General features: G+C 42.8%; 2 long non-coding RNA genes across 2 annotated transcripts; one reads left to right on the forward strand and one right to left on the reverse strand.

The window, feature by feature from the left end:
- Window positions 1-277: 277 nt before the first annotated feature.
- Window positions 278-7,036, reverse strand: LOC146405815 (uncharacterized). Its single transcript, XR_014839035.1, has 2 exons — window positions 6,864-7,036; window positions 278-2,146 (listed from the first exon to the last, which is right to left on the reverse strand). It is a non-coding gene; the product is annotated as an uncharacterized LOC146405815 (long non-coding RNA).
- A 128-nt stretch (window positions 7,037-7,164) lies between these two features.
- Window positions 7,165-11,881, forward strand: LOC146405816 (uncharacterized). The gene is made up of 2 exons (XR_014839212.1): window positions 7,165-7,367; window positions 7,831-11,881. It is a non-coding gene; the product is annotated as an uncharacterized LOC146405816 (long non-coding RNA).
- The last annotated feature ends 779 nt before the right edge of the window (window positions 11,882-12,660 follow it).

The following is a 12,660-nucleotide window of genomic DNA, read 5'->3' on the forward strand; positions in this document are numbered from 1 at the left end:
TGTTTGTCTGATGGCTGTGGCTAGGACGTCCAATACTATGTTGAAGAACAGTGGTGAGAGTGGGCATCCCTGTTTTGTTCCAGATTTTAGTGGGAAGGCTTTCAGCTTTTCTCCATTGAGTATTATATTTGCTGTGGGTTTGTCATAAATGGCTTTGATTATTATGTAAAGAAATGTTCCCTCTATACCCACTGGTGAGAGTTTTGATCATGAATGGATGTTGGACTTTGTCAAATGCTTTCTCTGCATCTCTTGAGATGATCATGTGGTTTTTGACTTTTCTTTTGTTAATGTGGTGTTTGACGTTGATTGATTTGCATATGTTGAACCATCCTGGTGCACCTGGGATGAATCCCATCTGGTCGTGGTGTACGATCTTTTTGATGTGTTGTTGGGTCCAGGTGGCTAAAATTTTGTTGAGAATGTTTGCATCTAAATTCATCAAAGATATTGGCCTATAGTTTTCTTTTTTGGTGATATCTTTGTCTGGTTTTGGAATGAGGGTGATAGCGGCGTCATAGAATGTCTTTGGGAGTGTGCCTCCTTCTTCAACCTTTTGAAAAGTTTAAGGAGGATGGGTATAAGTTCCTCTTTGTATGTTTGGTAGAATTCTCCTGTGAAGCCATCTGGTCCTGGACTTTCATTTGTAGGGAGTGTTTTTATGACGTATTCAATTTCATTTCTAGTGATCAGTCTGTTCAGTTGATCTATTTCTTCTTGATTCAGTTTTGGCAGGTTATAAGACTCTAGAAAGCTGTCCATTTCTTCTAGATTCCAAATTCTTAAGTGTTGCTCACTCAGTTCAAATTTGGACACTGTGTGGCTGACCCAACCTGGAGTATACACACCACAGCTGCACACTGAGAGTGATTTTTGTGCCACCAATTTGCCAGCCTCTGGCTAGAATATTTGAGCTTCTTTCCATCCGCTAGGTTAGCAATCAAGGCCCCAAGAGGAGAAAGACCTTGCAACACAGAAAAGTTATTTTTGTGCAGACCTGGAACTCCAAGACAATGCTTTTATTTCTGGTAGTAGATTTTCTTTTACCACAGGCTGCGTCTCATGGTGAAGGTTTGGTGAAGAATCTGTCTGGATTTAACTGAGTGATCTTTAGGGAAGTGTATTTAATTGCTGAAGGGGATGACTGGGAGAATGAGGTTGACACAGATGTGAAAGGAAAATGCGTTTCTCTCAAATTGCATATCTTGACCTTTTCCTTAAACCTTTGTTGTTGTGGTTATTGTTGGTTTTTAACCTGGCAATATTCACCTTTGATTCTGTTACAGGTTCCAGTGTTCGCCCTGGCCCCAGGCTGCCCTGGAGACCCTGACCTGTGGGCAAGAGGGGGGATCCCCTGCCAGGGGGCCTGGTCTCCCATAAGCCAAATCCTCAGTGTTGGCCAGACACCAGCAAGCTGAGAAGGCTTCTTGCATCCAGCAGGCCAGCTTAGCTCAGAGGCTTCTAGGCCTGAGCTAAGGTGAGCTTCAAGGCCCCAACTCCTTCTCACTGCTGGATCTCTTGTCAGCTCCAGGGGCCAGACTGGCCCCACCGAGAACTCACTGTCAGGCATGGGCCTGATGGAGCCTCCTAATGGAGCAACTCCAGTTGCTATGGTAACAGTGTCACTAAGCAATATTCTCTACCGGGAGGCTGGTGCAGATCCAGCAGTTAAACATCCCTGAAGATGCTCCTTCCTTTCTCCTCACACTGTGGCTCAGGACGGTCCTGGGTCCTACTTCCTAGAAGGCCAGGTCAGCCCACTGACGGCACACCTCTGCCTTCTTTCAAGGACTGTGTAACAGCCGATTTCTGGGTTTGGTCAGTCCTTGGAGAGTGTTTGGTCTAACTGCCTCATCTAACACAGAGGACACTGAGGCCCAGAGCGGGCACAGCCACGCAGCGAGTTAACAGCAGAGCCGACGCCAGATCCCAGAGCTCCCAGCCACAGCCCTAGCTCTGCTTCTTGCATCAGTCCTGCAGGCCCTTCAGGGTTGAGGCCAGAGCTTGTGCTGCCTCTTCTGTGCCAACTCGGCTGCATGAATACAATGAACAGAGGGTGTGACATGCAGCAGATAAAGCTCCTTATTGATTGGGAGGCCAGTGTAGAGTTATTTTCATGGGCTGGGCGTCAGCAGCATGCTTATTTCTGCAGAGAAAGAGAGAGAGGGAGATGATACTCGCCCAGAGAAGTTTTCCCTAAGAAGAATTTATTTTGAAATTGGCTATGATACAGGCGGTAGATGTGTATTCAACTACATAGAAAGCTTACCCCAGTTCCCATTGTCTCTCAGCAGGTTAAGGACGCTGTTGTGTCTGTGAGGATGTGGGTTCGATCCCTGGCCTGGTTCATTGGATTAAGTGGATCTAATGTTGCCATCAACTGTGGTGTAGGTTGCAGATTGGCTTGGATCCAGTGTTGCCATGGCTATGGCATAGGTTACAGTTGCAGCTCTGATTCAGTTTCTGGCCTGGGAACTTCCATATGCCACAGGTGAGGCGGTGAAAAGGAAGAGAAGAAGGGAGGGAGGAGAGGAGAGGGGAGGGGAGAGAGGAAGGGCCCACCATCGTGCAATTCTGCGTGTTGTCAAAGGGATACCATGATGACTTAAGAAAGGCCCTCAGTGTGAATGGATATTGCACTAAGACACCAACCACAGCTTACAGCAATCTCTCTAGAATGCCAGATCTCAAAGAAGAGAGACTCCTCCGCTTTGGAGACAGTTAAAAAGACGGAGTCTCCAGACCTAAACTCACAGAAGAGAGGCTTTTTTTTTTTCCCCTTGCTACCTCAACACGTTATACATTGCTCCGTTTCAGCCACTGCCACTGTGTTGAGTAAAGATCGGTCCCTTCCACATCCCCAGCTTCCCAGTGAGCTCCTCAAGAGCAGGAACAGGGAAGCACGTCTGATCCGTAAATCAAGCTTTTCCTTGGCACGGGATTGAATCAACCATTAGCAAGACCACCGTGAAACCATCACTGGATTGATTTTACTGGGTGTCATTCAGTGCATGATTCCAATCAACAATCAAGCAAATTGTTAACGGGCTAAGCTGTCAAGCAGTCCATCTGACGGGAGAAAGGGAAGGGAATGGAAGAGAGTGGCTACGTTTGAGTGATTATTCAGAGGACAGACTCTAGAGGGACCCCAGAGGATCCGACCTGTGAGTGAGAGGGGAGGAAACCTTGGGTTACAGGTGGATCAGCGGAGCCACGCATTCTTTACCGTTCTTTTCATCCTGCATCTCAAGAATTTGTCTGTTCAACAGAGGAAAGAAGTTTTTATACTGTCAAAGGAGTACTAATGCTGCAATGTGCCTGACCAGAACTCACTGTATTTTACTAATCAAAGGAAATGACATACCCAACATCCTTAAGAATGTGGATGCAAATACTTCTGTGTTAGATGCTGAGAAACTGAGAAGAGAGTTTGTTCCCCAGAGCATGCTAGCATGTCATTTTGCAATACGATTAAAAAGTAGCACACATCGAAGCACTAGCTTCTGCTCATCGTCTCTCTATATCCAATTATTATTTTCTAATGGTTTTCAAATATTTATCTTAAAGTCCTACTAGGAGGTTGTTGTAATTCTTTCTACTTTCTATCTTAAAAAAGCTTTTGGAGGTATATTTCTCATACTTAGAGGATGCGATTTGCTAAGTTCTGACATGTATATAGCATCCTTTAAAACATCACTCCAATCAACAAACACAGCCAACACCCCCAAAATACGTCTCCTGCTTCTTTACTATCATTCTTTCCAGCTCTAGCTTCCCATGCGCCCCTCTGCCCCGGATCTCAGACACCTCTGATTTGTTCCTTGTTGCTATTCATTAGTTGTATTTTCAATAATTTGATATCAGTGCAACCCTATGAAGACATACTCTTGTTTTTCTGGCTTCCTTCATCCAGCATAATTACTTTGAGATTAATCCATGTCTTTGTATTACTAGTTCATTCTTTTTTATTGCTGACTAGCATTTGATTATATGGATATACTATAGCTTGTTTGTCCATCAGCTGAATCTGGGTCGTTTCCAATTTTTTTGTTATTACAAATAAAGTTGCTAGAAATATTCATATCTGGGTATTTGAATATGCTTTTATTTCTCTTGTGGAATAGAATAATCGAGCATTATGGTAAGTACATTTTGAAAATTATAAGAAATGCAAATCTTTTTTTGATATCTTTATTTTTTATTTTTAAAAGGACTTTTTTCCATTATAGCTATTTTACAGTGTTCTGTTAATTTTCTACTGTACAGCAACGCAACCCAGTCACACACATATATATATACATTCTTTTTCTCACATTATCCTCCACTGTGATCTATCAAGTAACTAGACATAGTTCCCAGTGCTGTACAGCAGGATCTCACTGCCACACCCATAGCATATGGAAATGGAAGTTCCCAGGCTAGAAGTCAAATCAGAGCTGCAGCTGCTAGCCTACACCACAGTCACAGCAACACCAGATCCTTAACCCACTGAGCGAGGCCGGGGATCAAACTTGCGTCCTCATGGATGCTAGTTGGGTTTGTTACCACTGAGCCATGATGGGAACTCCAAGAAATGCGTCTAAAGTGATTTTTTTCTAAAGTGATCATTGTCACCAACATGTCTGAGAGTTCCAGCTCTTACACATCCTCACCAGCCCTCGGTATAGGCAGATGTTTTAATGTTAGCCATTCGGCTGGGAATATAGTGGTATATTGTGTTTTGAATGTGCACTCTCCTAAATAAGTATTTTTTTTCTGTTGCATATTTACTATTTATATGTCTTATTTTTCTTGCCTTCTTCCATTGGCTAAAATAACCTGTAAACATTTTAACAGAAGCAGTGGAATTAGAGATGCTTGTCTTATTCCTAAACTTAGGGGAAAGACTTTCGTTAAGTATAAAGTTAATTGCAGATTTTTCATAGGGCATATCTGTTTACCAGGTTAAGGAAGTTCCATTATTATTACTAGTTTGCTGGCAGAGTTTTTATCAGGAATGCTTGTTAAATGTTGTCAATTTTTTTTCTGCATTCACTGAGGTGATATTTTTCTTTTAATATTTTATTTCTGTGGCGAATCACACTAACTGATTTGTAATGTCAATCTGTGGTTGAGGTGTATGACCTGTCTGTATATTGTTAGATTTTAGTTGCTAAAAATTTATTTATATTTTTTGCATTTATACTGATGAGAGAAACTGGCATCAGAGATTGGTGACCTCATGGAATAACCTGGGAATTATTTACTCATCTTCACTTTTCTGGAAGAGTTTATGTATAATTAGTACTATCTCTACCTTGAATGTGTGGTGGAATTCACCAGTAAGCTGTTTGGACTGGAGGTTTCCTGTGTGTGGTTCTCAATTATAAATTTATTTCTTTAGTAGACATAGTGTTAGCTAGGTTGTCTATTTTTTCTCGAGTGGCTTTGGTAATTTGGGTCCTTCAAGGAATTTTTCTATTTCACCTCAGTTGTCAAATTTACTGGCATAATGTGCATAATATTCTCATCATCCTTTCAGTAGAGAAGAATCTCCCTCATTCCTGATGTTGGTATTTTGCGTCTTCTGTTCTTTTTTTCCGGATCAGTTAGACAAGATCTTCCCCTAAACAAGATTTTGATCTTACTGATTTTCTGTATCACTTTTCTGTTCTATTCCATTGATTTCCTCTCGGATCTTCATTATTTCCTTTCTATTCCTAGTTTGGATTTCATTCTGTTCTTTGTATGTTTCTTGAAGTGAAAGCTGAAGTCTTTGAGGCCCTTCTTTCCTAATGTAAGAGTTCAGTGCTATAAATTCCCTTGTAAGTACTGCTTTTATGGGATTCTACAAATTCAGATATGTTGAACTGCTATTTTCATTCACTCAGAATAATTTCTACCTTCCTTTTTTATTTTTGAAAGTTTTATTGCAGTATGGTTAATTTACGAGGGTGTGATCATTTCTGCTGGACAACAAAGTGGTTCAGTCACACATGTGCACACATCCATCCTTTTTCACATTCTTTTCCCACGTAGATTATCACGGACTATTGGGTAGCGTTCTCTGGGCTATAGAAAGCAGCAGGTGCCCCTTTATGATTTTTTTTTTTTTTTTGGCCCTGACTTGTTTAACCTTGTGCTATTCAGCTTAGCACTATTAGAGGGATTTTCCAGAGATCTTTTCACATTGATTTTTAACTTAATTCCATTATTGTCAGACATAACATACTTTGTTATGTATATAAGAAAAAAAAAAGAAAGGCAAAAGAAAGGCAAAAAAGAAGGAAAGAAAAGCACAGAAAAGAAAAGAAAAGGAAAAAAGATAAGAAAAGAAAAAGAAAACCCCACTAGGCTACATTTACCTCCACATCCCTTTTCCCTCAGGTAGTATCCTACCCGCCTAGGCTCCCATCCAATGAAAACCTTCATGCCTTGAGAAGTTCCTGGCTCCCTACGGTGGCATCAGTCAGTGCTGGGCCCTCAGATGTGTGTATCCTCCGTACCACTCCCTCGACCACGTGTTCACCAGAGAAACCAGGCATTCCAAGCCACGAGTTGCTATTTCATGACTTAGGACTAGTAGCACTAGAAGAGATTCTTTAAACACCCCTTACAGGATTCCTGAGAATAGAAACTGAGGTCACCAGAGAAGACCATTTTTAGACACAATGAATATTTGGCTTCTGGTCATATCACACTGGTCAAGCAACCAGAACTTTTACTCAAATAAGACTAACTCTGAAATTACACACTTAAAACAATTTTATGAAAGAGTTCTGGCTTCTAATAAGATTATTGTTTCTCCCTCAAAACCCAGCTCCTGGGGCAGACCCTCCCTCCTCAGACACCCTCTCTTCGCGCGGTCTTGACTTTGTACTTACGGTAAAGGATATGCCAGGAGACAGCTGGTTGCCTGTGCAACAGCCATTCTTTCCTTCTGTCTTACTAACGATTCTTGACTGTGTTCATTGCTACACATCCTCCTGTTTAAAAAATAGACACGCTTAGAATCACCGACTCCCTCACCACTAGGCATGGTCACGTGGCTCTTATCTGCTTCTCTTAGGAGCCTCTGGAAACACTTTGGCCTCTGATGCAAATGCCACCGTCCCCCCTCCCCCACCCCATGTACCATTGCTCCTTTTTTTCTTTCCGAAAAAGTATGTGATGACAAGAGCTATCAGAGCCTTCTGGGATTCCAAAGAGAAAGGAGAACAGAGACCTTGGCCCTAGTATCTTTAAACCACTGAACCAACACAACTGCCTGCCTCTGGCTTTTCAGGGCAGAAAATAAAAACCCAGCGTAATCTATTGAAGCCATTCTTCAGTTAGAGCGGAATCCAATTCCCCATCTAGGAGTGGAGACAGAGGATGCTTATCTCTGCGTAAGTACACAATCATTTACATTTCTCTCACAATAAAAACCAGTCGTCTTTTAGAACTGTAAGAGGTAAATCAGTTCAGAACAATGGGTTTTCCTCATTTTCTGGCGCATCGCATTAACCCTTTAGCCAAATGTCCAGAGGCCAAACACAAAGAGTGCCACATTAAGATTCTTTCCGTCTCTGTTTACAGACTCTGAATTCGCTAAGGGCGGGACCCAAGTCTTCTTTATTCTTTCACCTTGAGAACCTGAACCATCTCTTGACGTCTATTAATAGATCAGGAAGGGAGTGTTTAATTGAACTGGGCTAGAAGGAGAAGAAGCTCTTTAATCCCATGGTAGAAGCTATGCCACAGGGTGAAAACCAGGGCTCAGATACCTGGTATGACAGGCAAGCAGGAGGGAGTCAGGGTCAAGGGCCAGCTCTTTGTCACTGAACCACTGTCTCACTCTCTGTAATACAGAGAACATCAGCTGCTTTACAAGGACGAAAGTGCCTTCTAACATCCAGAGGAAAAACAACCTGCAAAAAAGAAACCCTGATGGATGCTTAGCAAGTTCTCCTCCATCTTCAGCATTTTTCTGCCTGCCAACTTTTTACCAAAGACGGGAATCATATTAAAAAATGGCTCTCATACTTGCCTCACTTCAAATGGATGGCAACATTTACAGCACCAGTGGCAAAAAGCCAAACAAGGATCTGCTTATTTCATTTTGTTTTCTTCTGTACAGATTATGCTCTCATCAATTGCCTTGGATCTGAGAAGTGTGATTTTCTCTGGCCCACAGGGTCTGAGACCAACAGGAACCCGAACCAGCTCAAATTCAATTTCTTCTCAGGCCTGTACATGAAGGTTAGACAAGTTTTTGAGGCATGAAACAGCCAGTTCCTGAATCGCTGACAGCTGAAATTGCCTAAGTGTGAGGTTATACTTCTGCCTGAAGGCTTGCAAGACCATCTTTGGATGGGTATTGTGCTCGAAAGGACAGAAAATATGCAACTCAATAGGAATGGGCAATTTTGACATTGTAAATTATTCTGTAATCTTATATATTGGAAGCCATTCTTTTCAAATCCACAGGCCTATAATCCTGAGAAAGGTCACCTATAGTGTGGAGCCTAGAGTCTTTTGAATAAAACAGGAAAGGCAAGCTTGAAAAGCCCATTTGTCCTGCATGTTGGGGGAATGGATTTACAATGAGGATTTTTAAATAAGGTTGAATTTGCAACCATTCATTTGAACAGGCATGCCTAGACCACCTAATAAATAATACATTTGTATTATGCTTATGAAATATGCAAATGGAGTCCAATTTGCAAATAAATGCCTTGAAGAATTTTTTTAAAACTTCAGAGGTTACCTAATCCTAGGAGTTGCTATATTCATATTTGTGAGGTTTTTATTTTATTTTGTGACAGCTGCCATAAATTCAATTAAATTGTATGGCAAATGAAGTTTTGGTGATTTTTTTTTTTTTTCTTCCTCAAAGAAGAAAATGATCCCAAAGGTTGGCAGGAAGGGAAGCAATGAGCACTTTTACAGACAGGGAAATGAGACTGTAGCATCAAAACAAGGAGGAAGGGAATCCGGGCAGCTAAGCCAGTACAGCCTTCTTCGTTTTCCTTGTCCTCCACCCCGACCCCTTCATCCACACGCTTTCCTTGCTAAGGAGAGAAAAGAGAGAAGCAATTCGAATCTGCAAAGTTAGTAGCTAAAGTAATGCTCTGACAGCAAATGAAAATGGAAAGCAAAAACTCAGAATCTGCAGGCATGAAAATTACTGCATGGGACAGGTCCCTTAAAATGAGATCCAGGATTACAGAGCAGTTGGGGCGGCTACCCGGAGCACAGTGGATAAGCAAGCCCAACATCAGGCTGGCAAACTGAAGTTACAAATTGCCTCCAATGTGCAGACCCATGGATGTAAGACCTAGTAGGAACAAGCAGACAGAAGCACATGAACGTGTTAAATTCCCCTTATACATTACTGCCCTAGAGCTACTACCTGGTGGGGTTTTGCTGTATTCTGGCACCAGGAGAAGCCACAGGCGTAGAGTCCTCGCAACAGCCCCATAACTTAAGGGGTTATAAACAAAGAAATGAAAGCACAGATTGGTTACGGAGCTTGCCCAAAGTCCTCTGGCCAAGTGTGACAACGCTGGGATGAGACATCAGCCCCCCCCATCCCGAGTGGGCAGCTCAGCAGGCAAGAGATCAGGTGTTAGGCAGTGAAGAATGGGAGCATGGGTGTTTTCAAAACCTCCGTCCCGCCCCACAGAGGCGAAGGCATAGGAGTAAAGCCACAGCTGGGGTAGACATGGGCCAGCCATCGTCCAAACTTCATCTGAGAAAACAAATGGCTCCCTCGTCAACTAAGTTGGGGACAGTCTGCTTATCATTTCCCCGTCTTGGAAATTGACAGTGGGTATCAGCAGATTAGATGCTAGGAGAGGTCTTAGGTCCTAGATTTCAGAAATCTGTCTAACCTTCCTTATTATAGCCTTTTTGCCAACACACTTTAATTTGCTGCTCAACGTCTTTAGAAATATGGTATGCAGTTTATAAGAGAAAGAGTTCCTTTGCTTTACCTGAAAGATGATGGTCTGAGAAAAGGGAGGCTGCCTGATGTACTGAAAAGTAGTCTTTGAGTGGGTTCAGAGACCCGGGTTCAAATCCTCCACTCACCTACTTAAGGACTTTGTGGCCTCAGTGAATCACTAAACCTCTCTTTGTAAACTCAAAGTCTCATCTCTTTGTATGTCTAAGCATTTTATTTTTAATGCGTGTAAAATATCTTGATGCAGAGTAAACAGTAGCCATGCTTTTATAATCTGGGCTTATTTTTGTCCTCTCCAGAACTCTGCTTCTACCTCGGGTCAGCACCCCTGGTTTAGGGTTGCCAGGAGCGGTGGCCAGGGTTTGGATTAAAACTCCGTTCACATCCTGGCTCTGCTATTTATTAGCTGTGTGGCCTTGGACAATTTACTTGACCTCTCTGGACCTCGGTTTCTTTATGTGTGAAACAGAGCTGTTGGAAGGATCAGCATACGAAAGGATACAATGTGTCCAGCTGAGGGTTTAGCGTGGAGTAAAGGCCACCATAAACGGCTGTCACAAGCGTTCTGGTTGTTATGTGCTGTCCCCACACTTTCCATCTCTGACTTGGCTGTGATCTCCCTCCTTCACTCCACCCGGAAGTACCCCCGATCCTGGTGGCCCCCACTCCTGACAAGGCGTCTTCCAAACGGCACCCCTCGCTCCCTTCCCAAAGGATGGCTTTCTCTCAGGGCAACTGGTGCTCACAACTTATGTCCAGGTCCCTGGCCCAGCTGCAGGGAAGAGCAGACAAGGATTCTCTTCCCACAGCCTCCCACAAATTAGTTTTCCCTGCATGTCTGACGTCTGACTTCTAACTCCCCTCAGGCTGTGATTACTCAGACAAAGTGAAGTGGACAGATGGAACAATTATTTGGAGAGCTCAGCCAATGGAAAACAAAACAAAAAGACAAGCAAAGAAAACCCTACACTGAGCCTTGCAGTTGAGGGGAAAGAGTTTATTGGTTTAAATTATTCTTATTGCCTGCTGGCATCGATTGCCTTTTCCAGGTAATTGCTCAGCACACCCATTAGTTTGCCCATGCAGAGAAATGATACCTTCTTAGATACCAGCACTTCAGGTAGCCTCCTCTGGCAGGAAGGCTTGTCTATATAGCAAATGTTTGGTCGGTGACTCCAATCAGTGCACTGGCTTTCATGATAAACCCAGGAGCTGTTGCAGGAATGGGGAAGAAAGGGTCTCTGGATGTGATAAGAAACCACACTTTAAAATAAAGCACACTTTTAAAATCATGTTTTTGAACGTTTTCTGAGAAAACTCAGATTAATGTTTTAAGATGTGGAGTCAAAGGTCCTGGGTTCAGTTCCTGGCTCTGCCGTACGCTTGTGGTAGGTAGATGCCACTTCGTATAAAGCACCTGATCTTTGAGTCCCAGTTTCCGGGTCCCCCCACTGGAGAGAATGACAGAGCTCATCAGAGAGTGATGAGGACGTGGAAGAGTGATGTATATACAGAGCATCCAACTAAGTGAAGTAAGTCGGACAGAGAAAGACAAACATCATATGAGATCACTTATATGTGCAGTCTAAGCAAGTGGCACGAATGAACTCATTTACCAAACAGAAAGAGACTCACAGATGTAGCAAACAAACTCATGGTCGCCAAAGGGGAAAGGTCGGGGGAGGAATAAATTGGGAATTTGAGAATAAGAGATACACACACTATATGGAAAATAAACGAGGACCCGTCGTGTAGCACGGGAAGCTATACTCTGTATCTTATAATAACCCATAATGGAAAAGAATCTGAAAGAGAATACATACGTATACATAGATACATACATGTGTGTGCATATATACACACACATATGCACACATGTGTAACTGAACCCCTTTGCTATACACTTGGAATATTGTAAACCAACTATACTTCAATAAAAATAAAAAGAGTAATGTATGCACACTACCTAGCCTGGTGCCTGTCACATACTAAATTCCCAGCGAGTGGCGATTTGCTCTGCTATGGTAAATGTCTATAGTAAATAGCTGAGTAAGTCATTAACAGATAGATGTGTTTCTGGTCATAAAAGTTAAAAATGGAAAGCCTTGAATGCCAGGAGATGGCAGCTCGGAGCCTCACGTTCTATGGGTTTTGAGCTCTTACGTTTTTGGTTCAGTCCATAGACTTCTTCAGTTTCAAAATCTCTGGTGCATGTCCATTGAGTGGTACATGTATACCTGTGTTTCCCCATATATGAACACACAGGAGACAATCGTGTAGTATTTGAGGCCATCATTCACAAACATAGTGAGAATCTGGTTCAGTCCCAGCCCAGCAGGGAGGACGGGCCGGCAGGGGAGGCTACAGGCCCTAATCAGACTTGGAAGGGGGAGGAAACGCTCTGATTTGCCCTTCTCCGGATGCCATCCTGCCTGAATTCAGGGGACAGGATGCATCACCTGAGATGAGGCCAACGTGTTTCAGATTTTCTGCTATCCTAGAACAGAAATCAAAGGCAGACTGGGATGGTGCAGAGCTAAAATGTTTCTCACTTATGAGATGGGCCAGCCAAAGAGGTCAAAGACCTCTCCTGAATGATAATAAAGACATTATTAGAACTCCACCCGGTATCCTGTGGTAATATACATGGGGAAAGAATCCGAGAGAGAATGGATATGTGCGTATGTATGACTGGGTCACTTTGTTGTCCAGCAGAAATTATCCTATAGCCTTGT

The sequence above is a fragment of the Sus scrofa genome, chromosome 2 (genome assembly GCF_054392235.1).
Source record: "Sus scrofa isolate SSC_HxYL_T2T_F1_AM1 chromosome 2, Sscrofa_HxYL_maternal_Yorkshire_Landrace_v2.0, whole genome shotgun sequence".
Lineage (NCBI taxonomy): Eukaryota > Metazoa > Chordata > Mammalia > Artiodactyla > Suidae > Sus > Sus scrofa.